The sequence below is a fragment of the Herpailurus yagouaroundi genome, unplaced genomic scaffold (genome assembly GCF_014898765.1).
Source record: "Herpailurus yagouaroundi ecotype Mexico unplaced genomic scaffold, PumYag 28, whole genome shotgun sequence".
NCBI classification, from domain to species: Eukaryota; Metazoa; Chordata; class Mammalia; order Carnivora; family Felidae; genus Herpailurus; species Herpailurus yagouaroundi.
The window spans coordinates 39,490,634-39,502,911 of NW_024412376.1; the positions used below are offsets into that span (position 1 = coordinate 39,490,634).

General features: G+C 35.4%; 1 protein-coding gene across 9 annotated transcripts in view; it reads right to left on the reverse strand.

Moving 5' to 3' along the window:
* DCLK2 (doublecortin like kinase 2) overlaps positions 1–12,278 on the reverse strand; it is a 155,594-nt gene that overhangs the window by 121,426 nt on the left and 21,890 nt on the right. The gene's annotated exons all lie outside the window — the stretch shown is intronic.

Sequence of the window (12,278 nt, forward strand, 5' to 3'; positions counted from 1 at the left end):
AGAGAGAGGGAGACACAGAATCGGAAACAGGCTCCAGGCTCTGAGCCATCAGCCCAGAGCCCGACGCGGGGCTCGAACTCACGGACCGCGAGATCGTGACCTGGCTGAAGTCGGACGCTTAACCGACTGCGCCACCCAGGCGCCCCCATAACTCATATCTTAAATGGCATTTTAATGACTTAGTATGTGGGCAAACAAAGAATGATATTTTCAAATATAATCAAACGTCTTCATGCTCATATTCAGCGAAACTTGCCATAAACCATCACAAAACAAAGAAAATTTTAAATAAAACTTGTATTATTTCAAGTCTTGGGAAAAGCCTGAAATGCGCAAGGAAAAGCAGAATGCTCCTTCTGGGTAAATGCTGCTTCACTGCAACAGTCCTTGGGCTCTGAAAATTAAACTTCTGTGGAGGCGAACCTCTAATGACTATGGAGCTTTCCAACACTTTGTGCTGCGAGTCTGGCAGCTGCATCACACTACAATTAAAATATTCTAAAAATACGAGAGAATATTCATGAAAGCTAGTCTTACTGAAGTATGGTGCTCTTCCTCACTTAAAAAAATATTATAAGAGGTTAACTTTTAAGTCCAGAAAATTGCACAGGATTACAAAAAAAGCAAATACAGACTCTAGCCCTATTTTTCTCCATGAAGCAATTTTTAAATTAGATTCAATTAGTTCCTCTTCTATAAGGCATCATCCTAAGAATATGGATGACCAGGGTCAAGCCTAACTTCTGCTCTCTAGAAAAATCCATGGTCATCAGGCTGAAAATAAAAACTTCCCTAAAGTGAAGAGAGTAAAACAGGCCAAAGTAGAGGTTTATGAACTGCTCTGTGGTCCGTAAACAAGCGGATTACAAAGAAAATGTTGATGAGGCTTTAACTGGAAGAGAAGAACCCAAGATTCCAACTGGTTCTCAAAAGCTATCACAAGCCCCCAAAGATTTCTCATCTATAAAATTAGCAGGCTGGACTAAATAATTTCCTAAATAAGCTACACATTCTAAAACACTACACTGACTTTGCACCTGTCTTTGTTTTTACCAAAAGGCACGATGAATGACCCTTTCTCAGAATCTAATCAACTGGTAATCATCGGTAGAAATTGTGATTAGCAGATATTCATGATAAATTACAAAAACAACAAAACAAATCCAAAAGTTATTGATGACCACCAAAAGCCAACAATTAACTTTACAAAGCATCTATTTCAAATAATCTCCTTGAGTTAATTCTGAATCAAAATATCACAAAGCAAAAAGTTACATGAATTCACTAAATACTAGAACCATATCCATGGGATTTTTGGCATCTATGCAAAGGTTATAAAGCAAACATTGAATGAAGTGATGGATTTTTTAGTTCAAGATTAAGACAACATAGTACCAAAATAAGGGTTATTAGATGAAAAAGAATAATCTCTCCCTACTAAACTTAACATTTTCAGGACTAGTTGGCCAGCACCTGCCTCTGGTATAAAACTTTATACACAAGTCAACTGGCTTTCTTGTTAAACTACTTTCCAGAACAGAAAGTATCCAAGTTGGAGGTGGAGGCTTTTCCAAGGAATTTGGAAGAACGTGCGTTTTCCATGCAACAAATTAAGTATGTGCATTCAGCTTGGCTGTCATGTCTGGTCTTTTTATAAGTCTCTCCCAGCTACAGAAATACTGGGGCACATGCTGGTGGCATTGCCAACTAGGACAACTGTTTGACTACAGTTTTGATAGTATCGCTGTCTCTCAAACCCCAAAATACTTGAGCCTCTTCCAGTAACCTACCTCGAGGAATCTACACCAAGGAAAGGAAATGATCCAGAACATGTTAAATCTATAAACAGCAAGATGACTAGAGGATAAAAGAATGAGAAACTGGAAATGATCCAAATGCCTAGCAATAGGTTAAATAAATTATGGTATGTCTAGCCAATTGAATATAATTTAGTCATTTATGTATGAAATATGAAGATTATGTAGCAACATAGAAGAGTATGATCAATAAGTGAAAAAAGCAGGATACATGATTACACGTAAAAACCATGTTATGTAAAAAGTATGTGTACATATGTATTTAAATTGCATTAACAAAACTGGTATTAGTAGTTCGCTTTAGGAAGTAGAGTGAGGCTGGGCAAGAAGGGCAAATGTGAAAAGAAAAGAAACTTTCACTCTTTGCATTTCTTTCAATTGTTTGTAAAGGAGTTCAAACAAATCACCCCAAAATTTACAACTTTGGCATGAAGATTATTTCCAGCTGAAAACAATCAAGGCCTAAAAGGCTCAGGAAGAAACTTTGACCTTCCCTCCAACATCTGCCTGAAAAAAAATGTAGATCTAGGACCTGCACCAGGAAGGGAATTATCACCCTATGTAATGACAGTATAATATGAACTAGGTATGGTACACAGGAAGGAACCCAGCAAGGCCTGCTTGATCAAAGTCCTCTATATGCCACTGTTTCTAGGTGGCCCAACAAACATTTGTTTACCAAGCATTGACTCTTTCCATTCTTCCTGTGAATTGCCTTCCTTCCATTTGAAGCTTGGACTCCTATTCCCTTCTCCTCAGGTCCAGAATGACATTATATATCTCATGTTGCCTGTTTTTGGAATCACATTTTTTTTCTTCTTTTTTCTCCCTTTTTTTTTTTAAATTGAGGTGTAAGTTACATAAAGTACACAAATATTAAGCAAACAACCTGATAAATATTTCCATTTGTGTATCCCTCTGTAACTACCATTCAGATCAAGCTACAAAGCATTTCTAACACCACAGCACACTCACTTACCCATCCCACTAGCAATAACATCCTGAAAAATAACTATTATTCTCATCTCTATCACAATGGATTAATGTGGGGTTTTTTGGAAGGTAATTTTTTTATTGAAGTATCATTAACATACAGTGTTATATTTCTTAAATTTTTTAATGTTTGTTTATTTTTGAGAGACAGACCATGAGCAGGGGAGGGGCAGAGAGAGAGAGAGAGAGAGACAGAATCTGAAGCAGGCTCCAGGCTCTGAGCTGTCAGCACAGACATAGGGCTTGAACTCATGAGCCATGAGATCATGATCTGAGCCACCCAGGCACCCCAGCATAAAGTGTTAAATTAGTTTCAAGTGTACAACACAATGATTCAACAATTCCATACAGTACTTAGTGCTCATCAAGATAAGAATATTCTTGATTTCCTTTTATCTATTGCATCCCTGCCCCCCAACTACCTTCCTCCTCCTCTGGCCACCATCAGGTTTGTTCTCTAAATTTAACAGTCTGTTTCTTATATTTCTTTTGTTTTAAGTCCCACATAAGAGTGAAGTCATACTGTGCTTGTCTTTCTCTGACTTACTTCATTTAGCCTTATACCCTCTAGGTCCATCCTGAAATCTCATGTCTAAGTGAACTGTCTATATGTACAAAATTAAACATGATTTTCTCCTGTTAATTTGTCTCATGTAAATTTTATTCTTAGACCAGCCAGAAGAACATTAAAAGGGAAAAATTTTTTCCTCCCCAACATCTGAATTTTCCAATAGAAATGTATGGACTTTACTTGGGTAATTTTCTCTTAAGAAAAAAAAAAGGTATATAAAAATATGGGTAGGATACTCAATGGTATTAAAAATAATGTTAAAATGTAAGATTGTACATTTACTTTTCCTATTTTTTCTATATTTTCAGCAATGTCATATTCTTTAATTAAAAAAATTAAATCTATGAAATAACTCTAGAAGTCATCTTTTTGTCAAGCATATAATTACTCCTTAACCTTTTTTTCCATTTTTCAGATCCTATTCAAAGAATAATCTTGTCATATAATCTATAATTACACAGAATGCATTGCAGATAAACCCCAGGTAAAAGTGTATCACTCTAAAACCTAAAAAAAAAATTTTTTTTTAATCTGAAATAACCTGATTAGCTTATTAGTTCTTTGTCTTATCCCTCATCTTTATCACTAAAGCCTTTCACAGAGCTTGACCATGGAGGCTTACAGCACAGCAGTGAAGTGTGTATGTGTATGTTGGTGGGGAGGGGCTGGAACATACTTCCTGGGTGTGAATTCTAGCTCCACCACCAGCAGCGTGATTTTGAATGGTTACTTTGTTTTAATTTCTCCAATGTAAAATGGGAATTGTACTACCAAACTCTCAAGATTGTTGTGAGGACTAGTGGAGAAGACTAATATAAAGCACTAATGCCTGCTGTAGTAAGCTACTAGCTTTAATCTATTAGCTAATTAAGCTGTTAGCTATTATTCTAAGCATTCTAAAATATGAAACAAAATCTATTTTTAACAATTATTATAACCATTGCAAAATACATTTATAACAAAAACACAATGAATCTAACACAATTTTATGATCCATGCATTACTCCAGCTTAGACATCCAAGGATAAATAAGGAAAGAAAAGAGTTTGCAATGATGACATTTTTATCTCAGCTACACTTTACATTGCATAATTCATTTCAAGCTGAAATTGTTTTCCTTAAACATCTCTTCTTCTCCTGATTTGCAACTGCTGTGACTACTAACAGGATTTTAGTGTTTTCCTCCAGCTTTCCATTAAAAGGGAGAAAATATTATTTAAGGTCAGGGGAAACTGTTTATACAAAGGATACCAGAATGGCAAAACACAAACTTTACTTCAACAAAAAAATAAGAGGGATATCTATGTGCTTCTTTCTTTCTTCCCGCTGTTTATATCACTCTTTGAAAAGAGGGTTCATTAAATCAAAAACTGAGATTAACCCCCCCACCCCTCCTTAAAATCTGCTTAGATTCAGGGATCAAAGAACAAATGAATGTTTTCTCTTCCTATGCCTAGACTTCCTCCAGTTCTGAAAAATCCTACTAGTTACTCTTACTCTATTGATTCCTGATTGGGATAAATTAAATCAGGGCTACTCACACTGTAGAGATAAAGATGTATCTAATAAGACAAAACACAGTCATCTAGATTTCTATTATCTACAAAAAGAAATGCATGCAGTGGGAGCAGTGGGAGAATTAATACCAAACTCTGTCCTCATCTACTTCAAGGAAAAAATATACCAGGATTAAATGAAGCACAGAAAATATTTAAAAACAGATATCAACCATTTGATTTTTATGTAGCAACTTTTGAGGGAAAAAATGCTGTAAATAAGAATGGTCAGGTCTATTACAAAGAAGTGAACTTTCACTAGAAGCGGTCATGCCAGAAAGGGTACAAAAAGAAGTTATCATTCATATAATTGCATCCATGAAATAATTAAACTTTTTAAAAAGTGATGGCGGAAATCTTCATAAACCCTAAGATGAGTGATAAGAGGAAGGTACTCCAAGGGGTTGTCATGATCCCCAAAGAGGATCTACTGCATGTGTGTAATCCTCAGACTGGCAGTGGTCCCAAAGTCTGGAAGTATTTTACCCCCAAGCATCAACTGCTAGCAATTTCTGAGTCTGCTTTGCCTCTGCCCATGACAAGAATCAACTTGTTCCAAAATTCTACTAAATATGTTTCTTTTATGTTAAAACTCTGCTGTTTCTGGGAAAGCTAAAAGCTAGAATTTTTTACACATGTGGACAAAAGCTATATTTGGACCTTTCATTCTCTTAACAGAATAAAAACAGTTATAAAGAACTCCCCCCTGCTGCAGTTTATTATAAGAAAGTAACTCTTTTGAAAAAAGGTTAAAAGTAAACCTTATTCTCCTATTCAATTCTTTTAACTTAAAAGTTCAAGGTTTTATTTAACAAATAAGAGTAAAGCATTTAATCTAAATTAACTGCAAGTTTAAAAAAAACTACTTAAGAGGAAAATAGTCATGACTTCTATTTACAGATAATTTTTTCTAGTCACTTCATCTATAAGCACATACATTGTGCATTTCTTCAAAAAAATCGATAACATCACTTTTAAGTATTAAATACTTAAAATCCCACAAGACTAAATCATTATTTCTTAGATTAGTCTTGAAATACATGTAAAACCATTTGGGACATCTTTATTTAATCCCCTGTGAAACTGTAGTGCCCAACTGCATGTTAGCATCATACAACAAAGACTATAAACCGTATCATGCTGACACACGTGCCCCAACTAGATAAGAAGTAGACAGACTAGCTATGAGAACACCTCTAAGTTCTGAAATAAAGTTTAGCATGTGGCCTAAATGGTAACAAAGGTAACAATCCAACAAGTCTTTCTTTTTGAATCATTTCACTTACTTGACACCATGATTTTTGAATCTTAGCAGTACTGACCTCTTGGACCCCAGCAAATTATGCTGTGTGTGTTCTGTGCAGTGTAAGATGGTTAGCAGCATTCCTGGCCTCTCCCCACTTACTACATGCCAGGGGAATCCTCATGCCCAGGCATGGCATCAAAAAAGGATTCCCATTCAATGAATGGGTGACAGATGGTAATCACTTATTCTGGTGAGTACTGTGTAATGTACTCAATTATCAAATCCCTATGCTGTACACCTGAAACTAATATAAGATTGTATGTCAACAGTACTTCAATAGTAAAAATTTTTTAAAAAAAAGACTCCAGACAGTCTGAATGTCCCCTAGAGATGAAATTGTACCCAGTTGAGAACCACCAAGAGTTAACGTGGATAAAATCCTAAAATATTACTTTATTTGAAGTGATTTTATAAGGAGATATAAAATGCATGAGTATATGTACTAATCAAGTCTACCTTGTAAATGAAATCAATACTACTAGGAAGATGTGATAATCCATTTTGATGGAAGAGAAGATCCAAGGGACATTGTTTTGTTTTGTTTAATTTTTTTTTAACATTTATTTATTTTTGAGACACAGAGAGACAGAGAATGAACAGGGGAGGGGCAGAGAGAGAGGGAGACACAGAATCCGAAACAGGCTCCAGGCTCTGAGCTGTCAGCACAGAGCCCGACGCGGGGCTCGAACTCACGGACCATGAAATCATGACCTGAGCCGAAGTCGGACGCTCAACCAACCAAGCCACCCAGGCGCCCCCCAAGGGACATTGTTTTAACAATAATGCTACTGGCACATGACGCTTTAATCAAGAAAGCCTTCAAGCCCACAAAAGATAACCAGGGCCCCTTAAAACTCTAGCATAGGTATCAGGATGAGATCAGTGACTGTTCATGATGAACTGCCTATAAATTGTTACTCTATCCTTGTGTTAAATATCAGATCAATGTAAGATGAAAAAAAAACGCACCTGAGCAGAAGTAACCAGCTAAGGCAGACAGCCTAAAATTTTGTGTGGGGACAACTTATTAACAGATCTAGGTTCCTTTCTCATTCCTTTCTTTTCACCTAAATGAAGCTGTCCTCTTCTTGAAAATGTTCAGAGAACAGATTGTTTTACATGCCCACAGAGAAATAATTTTATAGGTGTGTCTGGATGGCTCAGTAGGTTAAGCGTCTGACTCTGGATTTCAGCTCAGGTCATGATCTTGCTGTTCATGAGATCAAGCCCCATGTCAGGCTCTGTGATGACAGCACGGAGCCTGCTTAGGATTCTCTCTCTTCCTCTCTCTCTGCTCCTTCCCCCTCTCCCCTCTCTTTCAAAATACATCCATTTTTTAAAAAGAAATCATTTTATAAAATCAAATCAAAATGAACACTGATCAAAGATTTGCATTAACCTTAAGCATAAGACAAATTTCCTACACTACTTCAAAGCAAGAAATAAAAGTTCTCATTATAACACATATTAGCCAAAAATCAGACTTCAAGTTTTAAATAGCAAGTCAACCTATAGCACAGGTGTTGGATCAGCATGTCAAGAAAACTATAGCTTTTAAGGATACCTGGAATTCTGAAAACATGACACCTAAAGATTGTGTCTATCAAAAGTAAAATCTATCATTTTTCCAGAGAAGTACTTTATTTGAAAGTTTAAAGATATCTTCTTTCTTTGCACATGGGAAGTAATGTTGTAAGTTCTATATAGTGACAAAAGTGATTCATGTAACATTTTATAGTCATATGCTAAAATTTCAAAGATTAACTCATAATGTTTTCATTTTACAACTGATTGAAATCAGTCTTTGTTTTCCTTCTCAGTGCTTAAGTTTTTGCTTCTAAGCAGACATGAGAAAGTCTGCTTAGAAATCAGAACAGCATATACTGGATTTCTGAGGGCAACTATAATCATGTTTCCTTCTGAATTAGTTTTTTATAAATCTCCCTCTTCTTTTCTTTCTTACACAAAATTGAAAACATACTACAGAGATTTTTTTTCTTGCTTTTTCTTTTTTTTTTTTTTTTTAATTTTTTTTTTCAATGTTTATTTATTTTTGGGACAGAGAGAGACAGAGCATGAACGGGGGAGGGGCAGAGAGAGAGGGAGACACAGAATCAGAAACAGGGTCCAGGCTCTGAGCCATCAGCCCAGAGCCCGACGCGGGGCTCGAACTCACGGACCGCGAGATCGTGACCTGGCTGAAGTCGGACGCTTAACCGACTGCGCCACCCAGGCGCCCCTTTCTTGCTTTTTCCACTCAACATTTTCCCAGGTCTTTATAAATATTCCCCCAAATATAATTTTCAATGGCCACTACATACGAATTCTATGGTATTATTATTTAGCTCTTTTCTACATTAGGGATCTTAAGTTGTTTTGAATCCTTTGCTTTTATTGCTGAAATGAAAATTCTTATGCATAATCATGTTTGCATCTCAGGTTATTTGGGATAAATTCCTAGAAGTTAATTTGTCAATTCAAATAGTAAGAACATTGTAAAGTTGTACAAAACAAATTGCTTTCCATAAAGATTATAAAATTTATACTTCCAACATTCTTTGAAAATGCCAATTCGCTCCATATTCAAAAAAAGTAAATTTTCTTTTTTAAAAACCTGTCCATTTTAAATATCAAAAATACTATCTCAGTGCTTTCATTTTTTAGTGAGATTGAACTCTTTTATACTCAGTATTTATAATTCTATCTTTTCAAGTTGTTGTCTTTTATCTATCTTGCCATTGCAGTGTTGTTTTTTTCCTATTCAACTACTATAACTCAATACAAAGGATCTAAATCTTGCTAATGACATCTGTAAATTTTTATTTTGTAAGTTGTCTAGCCAACCTTTCCCCTTGTGATTTTCCCGCAATTTTTATGCTTAGGAACTCCTTTCTCATTTCAACCTAACTATTGACATATTTTCTTTTAGTTCTTTTGTTTCATTTGATGTCTATATATTTAAAACACTTGGAATTTATTTTTGGTATGGAATCAGGATGATGACTTAATATCTGGTAGCATAAGAGCCCATTAATCATTATTTACAAAATTTTCTGCCTCTTTTTCCAGATTAGCTATTGAAATCACTCGGGTAGTCCTCCCCCCACCAGAAAAAAAAATCTCATTTAGGTTCTTACTGAAATCGCAATTAAATTATAAATAAAAAATAGGGAGAATACATAGAAGAATGTTGAATACTGGGGCTGTCAGGCAATTACCTCATACCTATTATAGAAATACTTCCAATATCTCATTTGTTTACCACTACATAAGCTTTTTGTGTCAGGTGGTAGTTTTTAGAAGTGTATTAGAGATTTCACTGTCCATTTTTATTACTGATTTTTTTGTTATAAATATTTATTTTTGAGAGAGAGAGAACATGTGGGTATGCATGCGGAGTGGGCAGAGAGATAGGGATCAGAGGTTCTGAAGCCAGCTCCCCACTTATAGCAGACAGCCCAACACAGGGCTTGAACTCACGAACCGCGAGATCATGACCTGAGCTGAAGTTGGATGCTCAACCAACTAAGCCACCCAGGTGCCCCTATTACTAAATCTTTAGCTAAATTTATTAATTTTGTATTTTGTCAAATACCTTTATAACCATTTTGGGATTACATGTGCCTTTATGCTTTATCCTCTAGATCTCATGTATAAACAGGTTTCTTAACAGTGATCCATTCTTTAATTCCTGTCATTAAGTCCAGCTCTTAGTAGTGTAGTATTTTTTAATATGTGGGTAATTTGGGGTTGCTTGTGCTTTAGTTAACATTTTTACATACTGATATATCTAGTCTGGAGCTTCTTTGAAGGTAATTTTTTAGATAATTATTAACATTTCAATGATCACCCATTTCAATTAGATGTTCAACTTCCGTATTTCACTTCCATTTTCCCTGAAAAATGTTCATTTGGAGATTTTCAATCTCAATTTTTAAAATCTCATCTGCATTTACTGTTTATATGCCATTCAGGTTTTTAAATTTTGCACATTTATGGCTTTCATTTTTCTTTTTGTTAGGGGTCTTAAATGTTTGTCTCTGTTTCCTGTCTTCCTGTGTCAACAAAGAATTAGTTATTTAACTTGCCACATCTTTATTTTACTTTAATTAATTTTCACTCACTTGCACAATGAGTCTTGTCTTGTGCCATGCTATTAACTCAATTTGTAAAGTGTCGTTGCCATTCATACTATGAACCTTGGGCAGGCTGCTATGAAAGGTCATGTCTTCCAATCGCCAATTTAATTAATTAGAAAAGTCACTATTAGCTCAACATAATCTGCTGGAATTTTTAGAACCTAGTTTTTAAATTCTGTTAATGTTTCAAGAAAAAATCAGCTAACTAGGTGTTAGGAATCTGGTGTTAGGAAATTAGAAAACTACCTTCTTGCATTTTTTCTAGAAGGCACTCCTCCAATGTTTCATTTTCAGCACTATATGAGCTAAACACTTCAGAGTAAATTAAGTGCGCTATAGGGAAGAAACAAAAGGGAATGAAGAAACAAATTTAATGCTGGAAACTATAATGTTCAATAAAATGTAAATACAAACAATTTACCTTTATTGAAATTGGAAAAAAATATACTTCAGAAGCCACATGTTTCTTTTTAGGAATGATAATCTGTGGCAAAACTCAGTATTCATGCATTCTTCAGATTTGCCCAATTTTTCTTCTTTTTTTAAGTTTATTTGTTTTGAGAGAGAGAGCATGCACAGGCAAGAGATGGGCAGACAGAGAGGAAGAAAGAGAATCCCAAGCTGGCTCCATGCGGTCAGATCCTGATCTCACGAACCATGAGATCATGGCCTGAGCTGAAGAGCTGGAAGCTTAACCAACTGAGCCACCTGGGCACCATGCCTGATTTTTCTTCTTTAGCCCATTAGATTTCCTGATATACTGTTACCATAATTTGGCTTTCATTTTCCTTTGTAATTTTTGTATATTTTTCAGAAATGCTGATTAATTACCATGGTGCTCTATGAAACTTCCTATCAAAATACTTTTTTGAAATGCATTTTCAACATTATATATAGGTGAGGAGAAAAGGTTTCTCCTTTCTAGGCTTTTCTAACATTTCTAAAAATGTTAAATATGTTTAATTTGGACTCCTACAATTTACCAAACCCATAAATGACTCTACTAGTCAATAGGTGTTCTTATTCTTAGAAAACCTTCCACTTAATATAGGAAGCCTCTTCAACTTCTACTTTTCCCTCAGAAGTTTACATTTCCCTAGCCCCCCAAAATGATTAATCCAATTAAAAATGGGCAGAAGACATGAACAGATACTTTTCCAAAGAAGATGTATAAATGACCAACGGACACATGAAAAAATGCTCAACATCACTTATCATCAGGGAAATACAAATCAAGACCACGATGAGATACCACCTCATACCTGTCAGAATGGCTAAAATTAACAGCACAAGAAACAACAGGTATTGGTAAGGATGCAGAGAAAGAGGAACCTTCCTGCACTGTTGGTGGGAATGCAAACTGGTGCAGCCACTCTGGAAAAGAGTATGGAGGGTCCTCATAAAGTTAAAAATAGAACTACCCTATCGCTCAGCAATTGTACTACTAGGTATTTACCCAAATACAAAAATATTAATTCAAAGGAATACATGCACCCTGATGTTTAGAGCAGCATTATCAACAACAGCCAAATACGGAAACAGCTCGTGTCTGTCAATAAACGAATGAATAAAGAAGATATGGTATAAGTATACATATACTTATATACAAACATATATATACATGTATACATATATATACACACACAATAAAATATCATTCCACCATAAAAAAGAATGAAATCTTGACATTTGCAATAACATGGTTATAGCTGGAGAGTATTATGCTAAGTGAAATAAGCCAGTCAGTGAAAGAAATACCATATGACTCCACATATGAGTGAAATCAGAGTCTTCTAGAAGACTCTGGACTACTTATCGTCAAATATGTAACTACCATGATACAGGGAGACTTTAAAAGTAAGACGGAGAGGGGCGCCTGGGTGGCGCAGTCGGTTA